Source organism: Cydia fagiglandana, chromosome 6 (genome assembly GCF_963556715.1).
Source record: "Cydia fagiglandana chromosome 6, ilCydFagi1.1, whole genome shotgun sequence".
Classification (NCBI taxonomy): Eukaryota; Metazoa; Arthropoda; class Insecta; order Lepidoptera; family Tortricidae; genus Cydia; species Cydia fagiglandana.
In genome coordinates, this window is record NC_085937.1 from 21,433,036 (window position 1) to 21,452,554 (window position 19,519).

At 38.4% G+C, this 19,519-nt stretch overlaps 1 protein-coding gene across 2 annotated transcripts in view; it reads right to left on the bottom strand.

Annotated features, from left to right (window-relative positions):
• Positions 1-19,519, bottom strand: part of LOC134665418 (TNF receptor-associated factor 4) — a 107,519-nt gene that overhangs the window by 24,144 nt on the left and 63,856 nt on the right. The gene's annotated exons all lie outside the window — the stretch shown is intronic.

The following is a 19,519-nucleotide window of genomic DNA, read 5'->3' on the forward strand; positions in this document are numbered from 1 at the left end:
TTTAACGAATGAGCAATTCATCCGTTCTAGTAACTTTAAAAACCGATTAAAAAGTTGGTCACATAACTCCGGCATGTCACAACCTGCCGAGACCAGGTAACGACCAGAATCCATAATCAGTCGCAAAGCTAGCTTCACGTTTGCTGTTTACGATACAAACTTGAGTTAAATCTATTTATGCAACATTGCGTTATTTTATAGAACAAATTCTTCTTTTATTAGCTAGGAAGGCTAGTTACACTTGGTGCTTTTATAGATATGCCGATATTACATTATGTATGTCAGTCACTCGTTTTTGCCAGGTAAAATTCTGTCTGACTATAACTAATCGGTTTTTATATTTCTCACATTCTAATATTATATACTCCATTGATATAATGCTCAATAAAAGGGGTTTTGCACGTAAAACTCTGCTTCCAGTATTTCTTTTATTACATCATTACACAGTCAGCATTGAATAAATCAGATTACAAAGATCAATGTACCTATCCATCATCACCATTGGCTTGGCTTGGCTTGGCTTGTTGTAGCACTACTTAAGTATTTGTTATGACTTTCTTTATTAAGAAAAACAAAGATAAACTCAGTTTGAAGACAATAACATAGCTACCATGCCGTCATCAGCGTCACATTTAATCTCGTCCAAACACGTCATTTAATATTTATCACAAAATTCTAATTAGCCTCAGTAATTGGTGTGGGATAAAGTGCATCAAATTGCTGATTTAAAAGCCCCAAAAAGGGTAAAATTTAATTGGCCTCAACTAAGTAGTTGTCATTAAGATGTCTCCTGCATACATATTTGTCGCATTTATAGGCAAAATGCTTGACTTGAGTCTTTCTGGATTTAATATGGCAGAATTTTCTCACGCTCAGCTGACTGCTTCTCTGAAGTGTCTTTTAGACTAATTAGACTAATGAGCACTAAAAGACTTTAATAACATTTTAAAGACAAGTAAAACTAGACTGTAAAAGAATGTATTAAGGTACATTGTTGTTCGTTCAGAGATTGATGTTATGCCTAACTCCTAAGTTGTTTGTATAGGATACACTACACCTGCTGATTGGCCTGTAATATCTTATCATGTTAGAACATGTTAATTTAGTATAGTTATGGTAATATAATATAAGACAAGTACACAGAAGCCTTTTCATGTAGGTTTTTTGTATAGGTATTCAGAACAAGCTAACTCCGCACAGATTTTTCAATAACAGAGTGTGGGAGCGTCACCGTACTAGAGATGGGTAGTGAGTAAATACTCACGGCTAAATACCGAGTAAATACTCAGTATTTACTCAATATACCCGTATTTACTCGTTTATACCCAAATTGGTGGGTATAAACTATTTAGAGTGCTGAAAGGGATATATAAATTTGAAATATAGGTGTATTTTGTAAGCCGCTACTGGATTAAGTACTCAAAATTGTAAAAAATGTATTTTTAAGAGGAGCACTCCATACATGTAACTAATTGTCACAAAAAAAATCTCAGAAACCACCAACATGTTGCACGTCATTAAATGGGTCTTTAAAAATAACTGGAATGTTTTTAAGAACATTTTTGGATAAGTTGAATATTTTTGGAAAAAGACCGTTTCGAAAGGCCAAAATAATGTTTACCTCTCTATAACTTTAGAACCAAAGATCAGAAAAAATATGAAAACATACCGGGAGATTAGCCGTATAATAGAGTACAAAAAACAATATTTTGAACATCATCGATTGAGCCATTTTTGAGTTTTCTTTAAAAAACCCTTAATAAAAGGTCGTAAGTGCCGCGTAAACACGCACTTTTGGGCGACATGCACTTACCTAGAACATCGGTAGAATTTAAGTACTCATATTTTTAAAGTAAATACCTTCTTATTTAAAACAAAATCGTTAACAAAATTTGCCTCTCACTAATAATTACGTTTTTTTCCTAAATTAAGCGTCCTCTATGCTTTTTATTTTATAGATATTGTTAATACACGTTAGCACTCTTCAATAAAAGACAATTTTGTTCTTAAATCTCACTTTTTGAATATTTTATAAGCAATCGTTTTTACCCACCTAAATGAGTAAATACGGGTATTTATCGGGTGCTTTGAGTAAATACCGAGTAAATACTCAGTATTTACTCACCCCTACCCATCTCTACCGTACACGACAAATTTCTCATTCAGCTTAGACGGACTCTATCAAATACTGCTGTATAACACGCCTTTTACAAAAGAAGGTTAATTCTACAGTTTTTAGACTTTTTAGTGCCATATCACGCTTATTGCTAAGTTTTATTAGTTTTATAGTCAGTAAAAAGGTCGAATTACTTTTATTACACTGACACCAAGATCAAACAAAGAAAACTCGTTGGACCGGTTTTGGTGCGATTTGGCTCGATGTAAGTAAAATATGCAAACAAATTTGCGACGATTTTGACCCACTTTTACTAATATGAATCGGCGAGTCATTTATATACAATGAAAGTTAAAGTAATTGTCATATACTCCTAACTCTTGGCAGAGACATGGTTAGCCTATTTGTTCCAACATAATTCTAGACATATAATAAGGTATTCCAGCTATCCCAGAAAAACTAAAAATTAACTATTAACACCAACCTTCGATGGAATCGCAACAACAGGGCATTTGATTACATATGACTTGGTATAATAGCTATGGATTGGATGTTTGCTCAAGGAATTTTAGGCTGCCCTTCTCTGAAGCGAAGATGAGATGTGCGGAGATCCACCAATAGCATTAGTTATAATTCAGCGGAGAAAAGATGCTTTTGCTTGATTTCCGATTGTCTGTGCTGTGCCACTTCGTACCTTGGCATATTATGTTAAATATGATTTCTATTTCTAGTGACTTTCAATTTTATGACTTGATTGTCAGTATTGCCAATATGACTAAATAAGAAGTTGCACAGAAACCAAATAGGTACCTATATGAATAATATGAACATAACATACCTCTAAAAGTTCATATAGGAACTCCACGTAACTCGTTTTACACATTGCTGGGTAACTAAAATCGGTAAAATATTGACTTGTGCAAGAACCCTTGGGGAACTTGCAGAATAAACTTTGAATTTAGAATTAAATGTTTTGTTACTTTTCTTTTTTTAAAGATTCGTACAACGCGTTGCAACCTGACACCGACCGTCGGAAGAGTGGCGAATTGACCAATTTACCCACCTGAGCTTACGGGAGGTTATGCCTCACCCATGCGCCTACGCAAGGCCTTATAAGGCCGCTAATCAGCTTGCCGAGTGGAACGTGTTTGAATAAAGAAAATATTTACAGTTTTGACGGATTGATAGGTGTGCGGTTTGTTTGTTAATCTCTAAAGCAGAATGCGAAAAGTCATAGTCATAACTTTTACCCAAAATAATATAGTACCCTTGGAGTTTCAGGCGTCCATAGACTACAGAAACCGCTTACTACCAGAGAGTGCCGAGTGTTTAAAAAATGTTGTATAAGACCATCATTTGATTTAAATGAAAGAACAAAAAGTTCAAGGCGAGCCGCAAAACTAAAGTGAAGACAATGTTATGCATCGCCGATTAGGTAGGTACGGGATCACTATTTGATACAATAAGAGGAAAGCCTTCAACCTGTCCAGACACGTCTCCCAACAAGTTAGAACTCGGAGCAACGCGCATATTATCCAAACCATTAAATAAAACACTTTATACTTAGGTACTAATATGTTGTAAGGAAGTGTGTCCTTTCGTAATGATAGCTACAAATAGTCTAGCTCTTAAAGTGAAAGACTTAAAGCTTTGCCGAGAAGACTTGAAGAGGCAACCGGTTTATAAAGTAGGCTTGCAAAATCTCGCGGTGTTAATGTTGGTAAACAAGAAAGGCTGTTGCGAACGATCCACGTTGACCAACCACTTCAGGATTTTTCTATAGTCAGGTAGTTATTATGGACATAGAGACTCCGGTATATTGGTTCCACTGATTTAACTCGATAGGTTTTAAAAATGAGAATAGTTCAGGTAAAAAGAGCATTAAATTCTTGCTCGTATGCGTCGTTTCCCTTTCTTACGGACTTAACGCCACGTTTAGAGGAGATTGCGTCAAACTAATGTGGGTTTAAATTACTTTTCTTTGTATGATCTTGTTCGCTAAAAGCTAGGTAATATAGGTAGGTACACACTAGTAAAATATATGTGGTAAGATCTTTGGTGCATGTACTAAAATGAAACGCCTACCTGTTGTAACAGGGATTACTCAACTGAATCTAAGTATGCAAAAATGTAGTTTGTCAGTGGGATCCAACCGAATTAATAAAATAAAATAAATAAAAATAAAATAAAAATAAAATAAAAATCATTTATTTCGGACCACAAAAATCCATAACAAAAAGGTTAGTCGAACGTGTACATGCAGGAACTTGTTTAAGACTATGTTAGTACTTACTCAAACTTATTAGGTATCTAACTACTACATTTCATAAGGAGCTAAGGAACGGTGCAAGTTCGACCAGTGCTGCATATAGCGACTATCGGGCCTACCCGCTATCACACTCAGGATACTGTTGCTACTGTCAAGCACTCTGCGACGCGTCGCGGCGGCACGCTTTCTTATTGTAGCAGAGAAACTGTCTACCTGTGCGTCCGCGAACATGCCTGACGCGCTGCAGAAGCGTGGCAGACGCAACAGCACCCTGAAGGCGTTGTTGAACTGAACCCGTAGGGCGCTGATCGATCTTTGCGAGTAATTAGCCCATAAGCTGCAGCTATAAAGAGAGGTACAGTAGGCTCTAAAGAGTGTAATTTTGACCTGAGCTGTACAGCCTCTGAACCTATGTGCTATCATATTCGCTCTTATCGCCAGCGCCCTACGTTCCCTATCTATATCTGCGTCGTCACGCAAATTTTCATTGACTAAGTGGCCTAAATACTTTACACATGTCACTCGTTTAAGGGGTGTGCCATTTAGATATAGCGGTGGTACAACAGATGGACTTTTGGTCCCAGACTTAAAAACCATAAGTTCACTTTTAATAGCATTATATCTCAGGCCATGTTTACATGCATATTTCTCACATAGTTTTAACAATATTTCAAGCCCTCCTGGTGAGGGACTCAACAGCACCATGTCGTCTGCATAGCTAATATTATTCATACATACACCGCTAATATGACAGCCGACATGAATGCTGCTGAGTTCCTCGATGAGAGCATTTATGTACAGGTTGAAGAGCTTAGGAGACGTTCTCCCACCCTGTCTCACTCCGCACTCCAACCTGTATTCCTCTGACATGTCTTTTCCCCATCTGACAACATTAACTTGACACAAGTACCAACTCCTAAGTGTATGCACAATATCCATAGGGACCCCCGCCTCTTCTAACTTGGCCCACAAGAGCTCATAGTTAACCAGATCGAACGCCTTGGAGAGATCCAGGAAACATGCATATATAGGAGTCTTCCTGAGTGTATAGTATTCGACGGTGTGCTTGAGGCTCAGTATCGCGCTCTCGGTAGATAGTTTGGGCCGAAACCCAAACTGCGCATCACTGATTTGTATATATCTATCAAGAATTAAACGTAATAGTTAGTCTTAAAAAATCATGTACATACTTAACTTTATAATTTATATTGATATGATTAAGTCGTAAAAATATGGTTATGAATGACATCGAACGCTCTAAACAAGAACGTGGGACGATTTGTCGATCTGTCGAATATGGAAGACAATAAAAACTAAACGTAACAAGTGTACGGACAGACACTACTAAGCACATAATGAACGTATTGCAGTGTAAGTAGTGTGGTGCATTTATAAGAAAAAAACACTCGAATAAAAGGGTCTAATTTGAACAGAAGTTCCTACGCCATATGGACGCTGAGCAATTTGTCTAGAGCGTGATAATAAATCACGGTACTTACACACGTCAAAAAGTGCTTACGCATCTGTGGAACACGGTTAATAACACTAATGATAGACTGCCACGGGCCAACCGGCAATCAAACGACTATCAAACGAAAGCATGACGTTTTACTTTTTTAAATCGCCTCGGGCACGGATATGTTAAGTTTGAAAACAAAACAGTCGCGTGTAGGGTTCGTGGGAAAATAATCTGGGTTGCCAGTTTCGCGAAATTTAAATTGTTGTGTTGGTAGATTTAAATGTTTTTGTTTTAATGTTGGTAGTCAAGGGCGTTGTCTACGGTCAATGAACACAATGGCGGTGCGAATGCGACAGCGATTTGGCATAAAAAGTGGCGGATGTAATCAAATAAATGCGGGAGTTGGGTTTGATAAGTACATTTCTGTGTCTGATGATAAATTTATTGTCATTGCAAGGATTATTATTACAGCAACTCCTATTTATTTCTTAATAAAAGGTTAATGGTACACAAATAATCATACAAAAGTAACTCAAATATATCTAAATATTAAAATATTTTAATCTAAAAGGCCTCCATCCTTTCTTAATAAATTGCAACTGGCACATTCGCCTCTGCTATGATTAAAAGATTTACAAAACTGGGTCGGTTATCTTAAAATGTTTAGACTTATTTCCGAATTTATAGATTACCGTTATCCGTCATCATCGTATTTTAAAATTCAGTACTTAGGTACGCAATAAATAAAAAAACACATTCGATGTAACGATGTAAAGTTCAACAGAATCAATCTTTTTGCATAATGTCTCTGGTTGATTCGTTCCGAATGGGTCCCGTACAGGGTCAGTAAATTAAACCGAAGTGCGTGTGCGCATAACAACACGATGACTAAACCAGTAATGATTAATGTCCATCGACGATTTTTATCCCGAAGATCTATATCTCCTAATAATGTTATTATTTATAAAGTCACTTAAAAAAAATGAAAAATTGTGCTTAAGATAAGAAATATGTTTAAGATCTTTAAGAAGAACGGTATAAGGCGTCTTTTCCTTCTGAATAAAATAGGTATTTATAATAATGAAATACTTTTACAGGTAAGGTTTTATGGGCAAGTGCTGTTTTCTTGTTTAATTTGTACACCTATGAAGTTTATACGTTACGTCACATGACATCTAGCTTAAATCTCTAACTAAATCTAAATCATCTAGCTTAACAAACGTTAGTAAAAACCTATTAATTAACTTGAGTACTTATATATAATAATTAATCCATAGATAATATGGTTATTATCGTAATCAGTTTAGGATCAAATAAGATAAAGATGCTCTGGCGTAGAATCTGAGAAATAGATAAAGTTAGCCGTTTAACTAAAAGCCCTCTTGGTAAATGTAAATAAACCGGTACATTGCTATAGAATATACCTTAAAACCTACTAACTACTAATGACATTTGCGTAATGTGTGCACAAGTTGAAAAGAGCAGTAAAATTTCAAACCAGGAAAATAGTCACTAACTATTTATAGTAGTTTCCTTGCTTCAAGCACTCGGAAGATATCTTTGTGGTTTGATTTTTGAATGACACCATTGTTTAATCCTATCCACGTCTGTTTTTATGGAAATTCTCGGTAACTCAAGCGTAGCCAAACAGAAGAGCCATGACATTGAGAACTAAAAAACTAAACAATGAAGATATTTATTACTCGATTACTTGACCGTTAAATCGCAGCCCAAATTACCTTGACAATGAGACATATCTCAAACGTTTCAACATACTTAAAGAATAATGACGCGACAATTTCGTTCGCCTTCGAATTGATAAAATTCGACAATTTGAAACGCTCGTTACGCATCAGGCATTCTCCCACGGATTAAATAAAAACTATAGGATCCACTAATGGATAGGTACTGGCAACATTGTAGAATATAAACGAAGTAATTTGTGTTTTATTAATGTTGTTAAAAAGTCTAAATTGGATTGTGACGTTGCCGAAGGAGTGGCGAAGGACGACGGAAATCAAGTGCGTAATGCGGTACGACTTTTAAATATTACCCGACATCCGGCCAACTGAGTGTCGCGGCCATATGGATAATTGGAACCCATTTAAAAGAGCCAAGATCTCGATCAATAAAAAAATATTTGGATAGTTTTGATCGCATCTCAAATATTCGACCGCCGTTTTCGTGCGGTCTTAATGAATTTTTGACCATTTTCACTTCTGTTTATCTAATCGGGCGAATAATAAAGGGTTTTACAAATTTTATCGTTTTTGTTTCTTTCCAAATATGCACTGTACTCGTATATCTGATTGGTCACTTTATTCCTATAAGAAGTCATCAATGGTCATTGACCAGTTTGTTCTAGGTTTCACAGAGAAATAAGTTATTGGCAGATCATATGTTACTTGCGATTCAAATTTAATGTGATATAATATCATCATCATGCACCTAATGTAGCCTAACCAACAATTAAGATATCAACCGCCTACACTGCACCATGATCAAAATTTTAATTAACCTAAATGGCCCTTCATCCCTAAAAGATGTAATCGTGGAATAAGTATTCTTGTCATGCAACAAAATGTGGGTCCATCAGATAAATTAACAGTGATGCTTCCGTGCTCGGTCACAGTGAAGAGATCTAATGAAACGATAGTATTTAATAGCCCTAAATTAGATTAGCACTTAGCTTGATAACATTTTTGAAACAACTTTGATGTGAAAAGAACAGACACAACGAATGAGTCAGAACATACGAGTAGACGTAGATGTGAGTCATTATGGACTAAATTCAAAGCACGTAATATTATTGAAGAAGACAAGCAAGTAAGAAATACCTACTTGTTAAAATACATTTAAAAGAAAGAATCAAAACAACTGATGATTTAAATTGACAACATGTGTATTGAGCTAAAACAAAAAAAAAATTGTGATTTCTAAACGTTTACTGTTTCTATAATGGATGTTCATTATTAAATTCCCATGGGATCGATAAATCAACAAAAGACTGACAACTTAAGCATTGTCATGTCCAATTAAGCTGCTCAACCTGCTTAAGTAGCCGACGACTAATAGGATAAGTGTTCAGCCATTGGTTATTGACAGCCTATTAACTGCTAAAGCTTCGATACCTTAATAATGTCTGCTCGAACACTCCAGGCAGCAATCAAATAGACAAGTTTAAACAGACTGACGTCTCACGGAATAATCACATCTGCGCAAGTACGTTACCCTTTCACGCTCCAATCATCCTCCATTAACAATAAAGGCTTATGATTATTATAATCATTAACACGCCTAGCAATTACACCTAACGATACAATAATTAAATCAATTTCGTCATTATCATCGGTTACTGATCCGAATTCAAATGATGCCCTGTCAAGTATTATGTGATCGTTACAATCCTTTCCAGTGATTAAAATGTTATAAATTTAGAAACTTGCATTGGGCCCACTAATTTAAGAAAAAAAGGAAACGCTTCGACCACTTAAAGGTGATTTGAATTTTGTTCACTTTTTTGCTTGAAATGCTTTTGGTTTCCCAGACCCGTTATTAGTTTGAGGGTTTTGAACATAAAACCTATCAAAATAACAGTGGCATCCGAAAGGATCAACCTTAATGGGTTATATTAAATCAACGAACAATGTTACCAAACTTTAGCTCTTCAAAACCATCCAAATTGTTTCGAAATTCTTTTTTATAATTGCTATCTGATTTGAACGAAAAATAATATTAGGTTCCAATCAGAAATCCATCCCAAGCTATACATTTACTGCATGTAGGTTTAAGTATGCCCTCATTTTACTTATGGGCTATCTATCAGTAAACACAAGACACGCTGGAAACATCACCCACTTCTGTACAAAACAAGATTGACATTGAAGTATGTTTACAACTTAAAGGTTACAAGGGGGAAGGCTCCCTCGGACTTGGATAATAAACAGTTGGGATACGAACCAGACTTCCGACTAGAAAGGGCTTTTGTTCCTTTATAAATAAACCTCAAGTACCTTTGAGTCGCTTAATATGGCTCCATAAAAAATATAATCTAAACAAGGATGTTCTTGATTTTGTTTAGAATATTGTTTTTTACGTTATATTTAAAGCAACCTAGCTTGTTAAAGATCAGATGCCTTCCGGACTGAAATTACATTTCAACAATAATATTTCAACGATTCCCGAGTATATAATGCATTCACTTTGCAACTGCTAACTTTTTCAGGATTAAAACATTTTGACACAAAGCACATTCCTGCGTGCATCACACATTTCGCGACCTACCTATAATTTTTTGTAACAAATCAGAAAGGTTTTTAATTCGGAAACCATCTGCTCAGCTGATCGACAAGCATTGTTGATTCCTCTCAAACCAGGTACTAAATTTTTTTTTTCACCGTCAGCTGGTCTTTGGTGCGTGCGCCCAAATTTTATACATTTAAGCATGGCCTTCCTTTCATTATGCCAACATCTGCTCCCGGCAGGTGCCATTTTGGAATTTCGAATTTCGAACTCTGTTTAAATTTTAGTGTTACCACTGGACAATTATATTTTCAAGTACGCCTCTTAGCCTGTCGTAGGGTGTACTTATTGTCTTGTTGAATACACCGCATTGTTATTAACTTGTTAAGTGTGCTGGAGTACTTTCATTAAAATTAATATTCTTTATGGTAGAAAAGCTGCTGGGTAATTTTACTAATTAAACAACCAACATTAATCATATTTTTAAAGTGGTTTTTTGTATAGTTACATATTTAAGCTTAACCCTAAACGGATGATGTATTGTCAAATCTTATCAACTCCCAGCAGTTCTAACCATTTGACGTCCTTTCTTTAGGAATAAATTCCGGAACCTTTTTTTATCATTTTTTTATATCCGGCATGGAGAGGGTCATATTGATATCTTGACAAGGAATATCGGATATCGCATCCGTTACTCGCCGATGATATTTGATATCGTGAAGACGCATTATGTGTGCGATTATTTTTTGCAAGGTTTATTTGATAACTTTATGCAATACTAAGATATATATTAGGTATGTTCGCTTGTTTGTATACTTAAAAAAGTAGATACTTAAGTAGAACTTTTATGAAATATCGGCGGTATCAAGTAAAGAAACTGAAATAAATACCAAATAAAAAACTATGCGATCAATATTGATTTTATCCTGATCAACATAGGTTAATAAGTACTTAAATAGAAGTTTCGAATATACATAGTTATATCTCTATCTACGCTTTCTTCAAAAAAACATACGCGTCACAAGAATAAAGTATAAAATTGTTGCCACCCGCAAAAAAAGGCGTTCAAAATCTCTATTATGTATGCCCTTTGTAAGAGTGGGTGTCGGGTTCCGCAACACTGATGAACAGCTGACGGCACAAAAAACACCCTTCCTCGTCTATGGTTCACTGCTTCATATTGTACGGAGGTAATTACATATGATATGTGGAATGTTAGCTCAAGTTTTTGTCTTAATCGTGGTTCTTTACTCGTAATCATTCTTTTAAAAGAATTGTAAAGCAACTAATAATGGGAGTACAAATGGCGTAAGCAAAGAAAAGGAGCATAAAGATGTATGAGATACCTTATTTATGAAAACGCGCACAGTAGTCCGTTATGGGCAGATGATTATACATTAATTATATCATAATTTTGCATTAGTTTGTAAGATTTAAGAGCATTGTTACATGAGCTGGCCTACAAGTTGTCTGAAATAAGTAAGTTTTTTATTTGGCACATAATATATATCTATGAATAAAAACATTGGCTAAAATTCACTCTAATTTTACGTTTAAGCCTTCGTATAAATTACAATGGATTATAGTTAACTATAGTATTATAATAATCTTCAATTAATCTTTATCCAATTCCATCTAAAAATTATTTATCAAACTTTAAAATCTATACAAAAGACGGTTAAAAGCATAGACAAGCGAGCCCAAAACCAACAAAGCACGACGTTCCATTTTCGAATCTACATAACTTTATATTTCCAGTCATGTGTGCGCTCCGCGCTCCCACCGCTTGCACATGGCACTATGGAATTTGACACGCAGATGTTTTGCCGACTGAATAAAATACCTAATAAATATGGCCGCTGCACTTTCTGTCTTAGCGTTAAAAAGTGTTGCCATGTCGGAAATAGAACGTGTTTTACAGCGAATCATAAAATGTATGTGGATGTGTGTGGAATGGTCTATGATTTTGTTCTCGATTTTATTCTGCCGTTAAACGTATAACATTTAAGTATTTTGTAAAGGCAGTGTACGGTGTTATTATTTCGTTTAGAAAACTTCTATGATTTCGTTTAGTAGCACGTATTAGTGACCCGAATCGTGGACGATTGATCGACGCAGTGTAACACATAGTCGTGTTATTTTGCTTTAATGATGCTTGCTTTGATGAAGAAAAATGTTCTTGCATTAAAGTATTATCATTATCAACCACAAAGAATATGTCAAAGCTTTAAAACGAAACTAATGTTTCTGTTAGCAGAGGCTAAGGTCCATTAAAAAATTAAATCCATATATTTTATCAAGTTCGTGAAAGTCAAATCTAGTTGGCATAATGTGAATCACGGCGTAGCCATGTGACCGATTAAAGAAAGTGCCTGGGATGTCCATTAACGACGCGTGCTTTACCCGTAACGTATTGAACATTTGACATGTCGTTTAGAATGGTGCCTGTTGTAAAAAAATCATTTAAAGGGCTTTGACACACTAGAATCACTAGATTATGAAACTTATGAATCAAACACAAATGGAAATCAGTGTTTACGAACTGATTTGAATGAGCATTACATAGTTTGGCATTTGTGTTTAGCATATCTTAGGATAGGCAGTTTTTATTATGGAAATCATCATAATACGCAGACAGCCGAGATCAATAAAATTGATCCTTATTTTTTTTATTATTGTTTTATCTCTCGTTGTAATATTGACAATTAGGTATAAGTATTATATGAACCCTAACACTTGTGAAAGCTGTGTACAATGTCGCAGAATGTCAGTGAATGTAAGTACATATTATCGAAGAACGTCGCCTTTCCCAGCCGGAGGTTTAACGGCAGCATTATGGCAATCAAACGCATTCCACGATAAAGGAATTCGCCAGGTTATGGACACGCCGTGCACCGAGCCTCTGCTTATGAAGCTTTGCGTAACAAACTAGTACTTTAATAAAACTTGTGTAATTTTTAAACAAAAGGTACTTTCTTTCAGTAATGTGTAAGGCGTTACTGCTATAAAAGTTCGTTCGAAATTATTGACAGCCGACAATTAGCTGGGATGATCAACGATAATAGTTAAAGTTAAAGGTCAGCTTCAAAATATTACATTTATTTAATGCGGTATAGACCGATTGGTATAAAGAATTAACTTTTAGCATCCTTTACGATTTGTGCTACTAGTAGTCTTAATTTTTTGTTGACGGAACATTGATAAACATCAATAGATATCTTACACGGCACCGAATTCCAGCACTGAGCATTTTCTTATGAAGGTTTGCGAAGTTTTGTAACCTTAGACCAATTGTTGTAAAGGTCGATTAACTTATAATGTCCATTACATCAGTTGCATTTAGAGAAATGTTTTTTTTTTGTTTGTACTTATGCTGAAACTGATAATCATTTATTACTTACCTACTTGAAAAAATGTCTTAATAACTGATAGGTATAAATAATGCAGCTTAAATATCGGAAATTTTTTAGTCATAAATAATTTAGGTACTAATAATTTATTCAGGATTAGGATTCTGTTATTAAGAAGATAATAGAATTTTTTTTTTATTATGCATGGGTTTACTCATGGCCACAGACTAGCCGAGGCGTAGACGTGGCCTACGATGGAGCGAGCTCGCCCAGAAGGTGCCTGTTCACTCTTGATTTGAAGGTTGCCGGGTTATAAGAGCACGGAAATATAGACGCCGGCAAGGAATTCCATTCCTTGGCAGTGCGCATAAGGAAAGTAGAAGCAAAGCGCTTAGTGCGAATTGGCGGAATATCTACCAAGTAAGGATGGAAACCGGCCGTGCGTCTAAAAGTCCGATGGTAGAATGGGGACGGTGGAATGAGCTCGTGTAGCTCTTGGGCACACTCCCCGAAGTGCAACCTGTAGAATACCGACAGGCTGGCGACTTTCCGCCGATGGGCCAAACTGGCCAAAGTCTGAAGCTTAGCCGTTAGCTTCTTGTCGCCAATCATCCTCCTGGCTCTGCGCTCCACTGAGTCCAAAGCGGCGAGTTGGTATTTAGCTGAGCCATCCCACAGGTGGCTGCAATACTCCATACACGACCGGACTTGAGCTTTGTAAAGTGTTAGAAGCTGTCCAGGTGTGAAGTATCGCTTCACCTTATTTAGGACGCCCAGCTTTCTGGCCGCAGTTTGTGCTTTAGACTCAATGAAGCTGCCGAAGCCGAGGACTGAACTCAGCTCCATGCCGAGGAGTTCCAGGCTGTCGGTAATAGGTACAGATGCACCCCGGAAAGAAGGAGTCAGGTCGAATGGACTCCGTTTAGCGGAAAATAGACACGCCTGCGTTTTGGAGGCATTGAACGTGACCAGATTGTCATCACCCCACTGGGAAACGAGACTAAGGGTCAAGTTCATTCGCTCAACCATGGCCTCTCTCTGTGAACGTATATCCTCCCTGCTGTCCCCTGCACTAGCCAAATATCTCTCAACAACCGTACTGTCATCTGCATAACCTACAATGCTGGGTTGCAGCATGTCGTTAATGTGGAGCAGGAAAAGGGTTGCGGAGAGAACAGACCCCTGAGGAACACCGGCGTCAATGGCCATGAGGTCCGAAGAGCAGCCATCAATAACTACTCTGATCGACCGTTCACTCAAGAAATCAGATAGCCAGCTACAAAAATCAGCAGGGATGCCGTAAGCAGGAAGCTTGCTAAGGAGACTTGCGTGCCAAACCCTGTCAAAGGCCTTCGAGATGTCCAGTGAAACAGCAAGCGCTTCACCGTTCCTCTCGATGGCCTCGCCGCAGTAGTGCGTGACATACGCTAAAAGATCCCCAGTAGACCGACCTATGCGAAAGCCATATTGACGGTCACTGAGCAGATCATTTGCTTCGAGGTATGCCAGCAGTTTGCCGTTAAGTACCCTTTCCATGACTTTACAGAGCATGGAGGTAATGGCGATTGGTCGGTAATTGCAGGGATCAGCACGACTACCCTTCTTGGGTACTGGCTGCACGTTTGCAAGCTTCCAGGATTTCGGCACCGTTCTTGTTGGAGAGAGAGGCGGTACAGGCGTGTCAGTACAGGAGACAACTCAGGCGCACACTGCTTTAGTACACGTGCAGGTATACCGTCTGGTCCATTGGCCTTATTCACGTCAAGATTCAGCAGAGCTCGGCGTACCTCTTTTTGATGTATAGCAATTCTCTGCATAGAGGAACTGCAATGAGGTAGCGTAGGTGGAAGTTTTGAGCCTGCATCTAGACGTGAATTGCTCGCAAACAGAGAAGCAAACAAGTTAGCTTTCTCTGTCGCGGAGTGGGCCAGTGTCCCATCAGGTTTCTGCAGAGGTGGCAATGTGGGTCGGCAGAAGTTGGATTCGACCGCTTTCGACAGGGACCAGAACCGCTTGCTACCAGGAGGGTAGGAGGCGAGTTTGGCCCCTATTCGACTGACGTGGTCGAATCGAGCCTTTCAAAGCACCCGTTTGCAGGACTTGGCAGCTGAGTTAAAGGCTTTTTTCTTCGCGCGAACCCTCTGTGCTCCAGCTTTGGTATCGCGGGCTAGTACCCAAGCCTGGTATGCAGACTGCTTAAGAGCCTCGGCTCGAGCACAGTCCGAATTGTACCATGCTCGGGTCTTGTGATCGAGCGATAGGTCGGAGAACGGAATGAAATATTCCATTCCCTGCCGAATCACATCCGCAACAGCCTCAGCAGAACACGAGGGGTCACCCGAAGAAAAACAGACCTGCTGCCAGGGGAAAGACGCAAAGAAATGCCGCATCTCATCCCAGTCCGCTGACTCGTATCGCCATACTCTCCTCGTGCCCCTAGGGCAGAGATCAGGAGGAGAGTGGATCGACACGGATTTCACCAGACAGTGATCGGACGATCCTAGCGGAGCTGAGACCGAAACCGAGTGCCTGTCTGGATCAGTTGTCAGCAGAAGGTCAAGGCAATTGGGTGTATGGTCAGTAACATCCGGTATCCGCGTCGCAACATTTACCAGCTGGGTAAGGTTTAGGGATACAGCAAATTTGCGCGCTTCCCTCCCAGCGTGGCAAGTATTCTTGTACGGGAACAGCCACTCCTCGTGGTGGGCGTTAAAGTCCCCAAGGAATACGAGTTGAGCCGCGGGGTACCGCTGTTGGGCTTTATCTGCCATCTCAGTAAGGTGGTCAAAGAGCCTAGTTGTCTCCTGGTTTCCGCTGTGCGATCGGTAGACACAGGCATACAGAGTTTTCTCTGAGCCCGAGTCGACCATAATCCACAAAGTGGAAAACCCGGCAGCCTCAAAGCAACGGAGACGCTTGCAGCAAATGTCGTCGCGGACGTACACACAGACCCCAGCACGTGCTCTGAACTTATGTTCCAGTGAGTAGCCTGGGTAGTTGAGGTACGACGCGTCCGCTGGCGTTTTGATTTGCGTCTCCGTCAAAAAGAATAGGTGCGGTTTATCGGTTTCAAGATGGTGGTGGACCGGATCGATATTTGAGTGCAACCCCCTGATGTTGGTGAGGTGCACTTTCAATGGGAGGAAGTGCAGCCGGTGTTTAACCCTATTCTTTTTTCTTTTTGTTTTCATATTTGTGGAGTGTGGGATGGGTGAAAAAATGCCTGTCGAGGTGTTGCGTTTACCAATTGGATCACTTGAGCTAATCCGGACAATGAGGAGCTCACTTGGAGACTGCGGGGACGCCCGAGCCCCCCTGAAATAACCCACCGGGTCCTCCCGTCCAGTCGCCAACTGGCACGGTGGAGCTATTCCAGGATTTTTCGCTAGGTGGCGGGGCAGCCTCTCGCACGTGGCTGTCGTACAATTGGGCCCCCAACTTCCTGCGGTCGGCCACCGGCAAGACCGTGCCTCGGATCCCGCTACCCTCCAGCGAGAGCTGCTCGGCCCGACGTCACTCAAGGATCCAAAAACCGGCATTATGCAACACAACTGACAGCAAATCATCCCCCAAAGGCACTGGTACTCCCGCTCATAGACGAAACGCAGCAAGGCTGCTTGGCGCCTGACTCCGGCGGGAGGGTGGTAGCAAACCAGGCGGCCCCTTGCGGGACCTACCACCGCTGGTTTGGACGTAGTTTAAGGACATACCCGGGTCCAATAAGAAGAATGTTAAAGCTGGCATTCGAGTCAAGTTCAATGTACTTGCACAGCGACCTTTACAACTTTATCGTCAATAACTGAAACGTTAAACAACTTTTTAAATTTAACTTTTTTTAATTCGTTGTAGCACCGGCGTGCTATAAATCGAAATGGCGGATTATTGATGGCTTTCTTTTACGGCTTCAGTTTTATAGCTCTTATTTACGGTGTCATTTACTGTCACGAGACTTGACAAGTTATTGTAGTGCCCTGGATGATTGTTAATACTTAGTATATTTGTAAAAATAACCGCTCAAAACCAATCTCAATATATCAGCTCAAAAGCGAGAGTGACAACTTTTTAAACTCATTAAACGACTTCATGCGAAAAGTCGTAAGGGACCAAATTACTTTTAAAGCCCTTAAAAAACTTTATTAGTCTGATGATATCTTAAGATTTTATTTTAGGTACTTGGTTTGAGATATTTACTGCGATTTCTAGACTTAATACATTTGTATTAAGGCCTGGGTGCCTAGAATTTTCTAGGCATGTATTTCGGCAATATAAGAGGGGATGATTTAGACTTCACTAAATTGGATAAAGTTCCCGGTCGGTTTATTCACCATTCACTGGCTGAGTTTCTTGTTTGGAGGATGAGATGGTATTTTTTTTGGTAAACATTTATATATTTTTTAATTGACTTTATAATGAACGAAAGTATAAAATAGTATACACAATGTTTTTATATTGGGGGTAGGTTGGGATTAGGAATCCATAATCGTCATTAAAGTCAATCGATTAAAAGTTTATTTACAACATATCGTTAAAATAATTACTTAAATCTAAAGTTTAAAATAAATTAGCAACACTTATGTAAAACTTTAATTAAACGGTAGCACTTTGATCAGTATTTTATTGTGGAAACTACAACACAACGGAGTGTTTAGACAAGGGAAAGTGAATTATGTTATGTTATCTAAAATCTTCGTAATTAGTGATTCAATGGCCACAATTCACAAAGGAGTTATCTGTAGTACAATGAAAGTTACGTTCATTGTTTTATTCTACATTAAAATTGCGTAAAACCATAGTGATTACCATTGGTATTTAGGTACGTGTGCACTAGATGACTATCTAATCAAGAAGTACATCCTCGGATACTCTGCTCAGTCAAAATAAAGTTTTATAAACATTTTTTTACTATGACAACATAAAAGCAGCTAGATAAGTATCTGTATGGCTACTATGGCTATATATATTTTGTGTAGTAGCGATAAAACGGCACCCTGCTACCTTCTAGCGACTAAATGTTTTTACTTGTCTTGTAATTCATATTAGTAAGTGTAACTGGTCCATTCAAATTGACGTAAACAACATCAAAATGTATCGGTATAGGCAACTGGACTTTGAAGTACCTAACCTTTTAACTTAATGGTTGCTAGGTAGGTTATTTCTTTAAAGTAAGAGCTTTCTAACCAGATATGTACAAAATTTCATATCCCAGCAAAAGGCCTGAAACATTTAGAAAGGTGTCTCCAGCGGTGAAAGTCATGTGCTTGCAAAAACTCGCATCTCAGCGGCCTTGCCAAGGTAACTGCAAGGGGGGCATAACGGTTACACCGGCCCCGCACACCACGACACTCCATCACCATCGTTACTTAACACCAACACGTTATCCAACGCCTGTTTGACAAGGTACACCAAGCGTACCATTGAACAGACACAGCATTCTATAACGCATGAATAGATTTAGTCGCACCTGTTCCCGATTTACTTCCTTTATGGATTGCTTCGCAAATATGGAATGCATATTCGGATTTGAGACACGTAGCAAACCTTTTCAGGATGTGGATCTAACTGTGCCACAACCTTAAAGGATGTATATATAAATAACTTGTTTATTAGACGGTTGCTATGTGCCAAGAATTCAAAGTTCCATTGAAGTTTTTTGACGAAATAGAATTGTGTCAACAATAACAAAAGGTAGATTTCAATTGAATTCGGATCCTAATGATGAGTCTTTTTGCAACGTCAGAATACCTTGACGTAAACAATTGCGTTAGTCCAGTAATGCACAATGTGATGTCGCCATATGAAGAGTTAATGAGCCTGGGCATCATCATCACATCACAAATTAAGGTGAAGGATAGCAAAACACGTCGATGGAATTTTGGCACGTTCTAAAATACATTGATAAGTGAACTTGATAGTAAAGCCTTGTTTGGATGACGTAAAGGACATTTTTGGCAATATTAATCGATTATGGTGTAAGAGCCGCATTATTAAATTTTTCGCATATCGTTGGGCAATTATTGCTCAAAAAATACATTTGCAAGTAATTTTAAAACTTATTAAGCATATTTTTGTAAATAATATAAGGG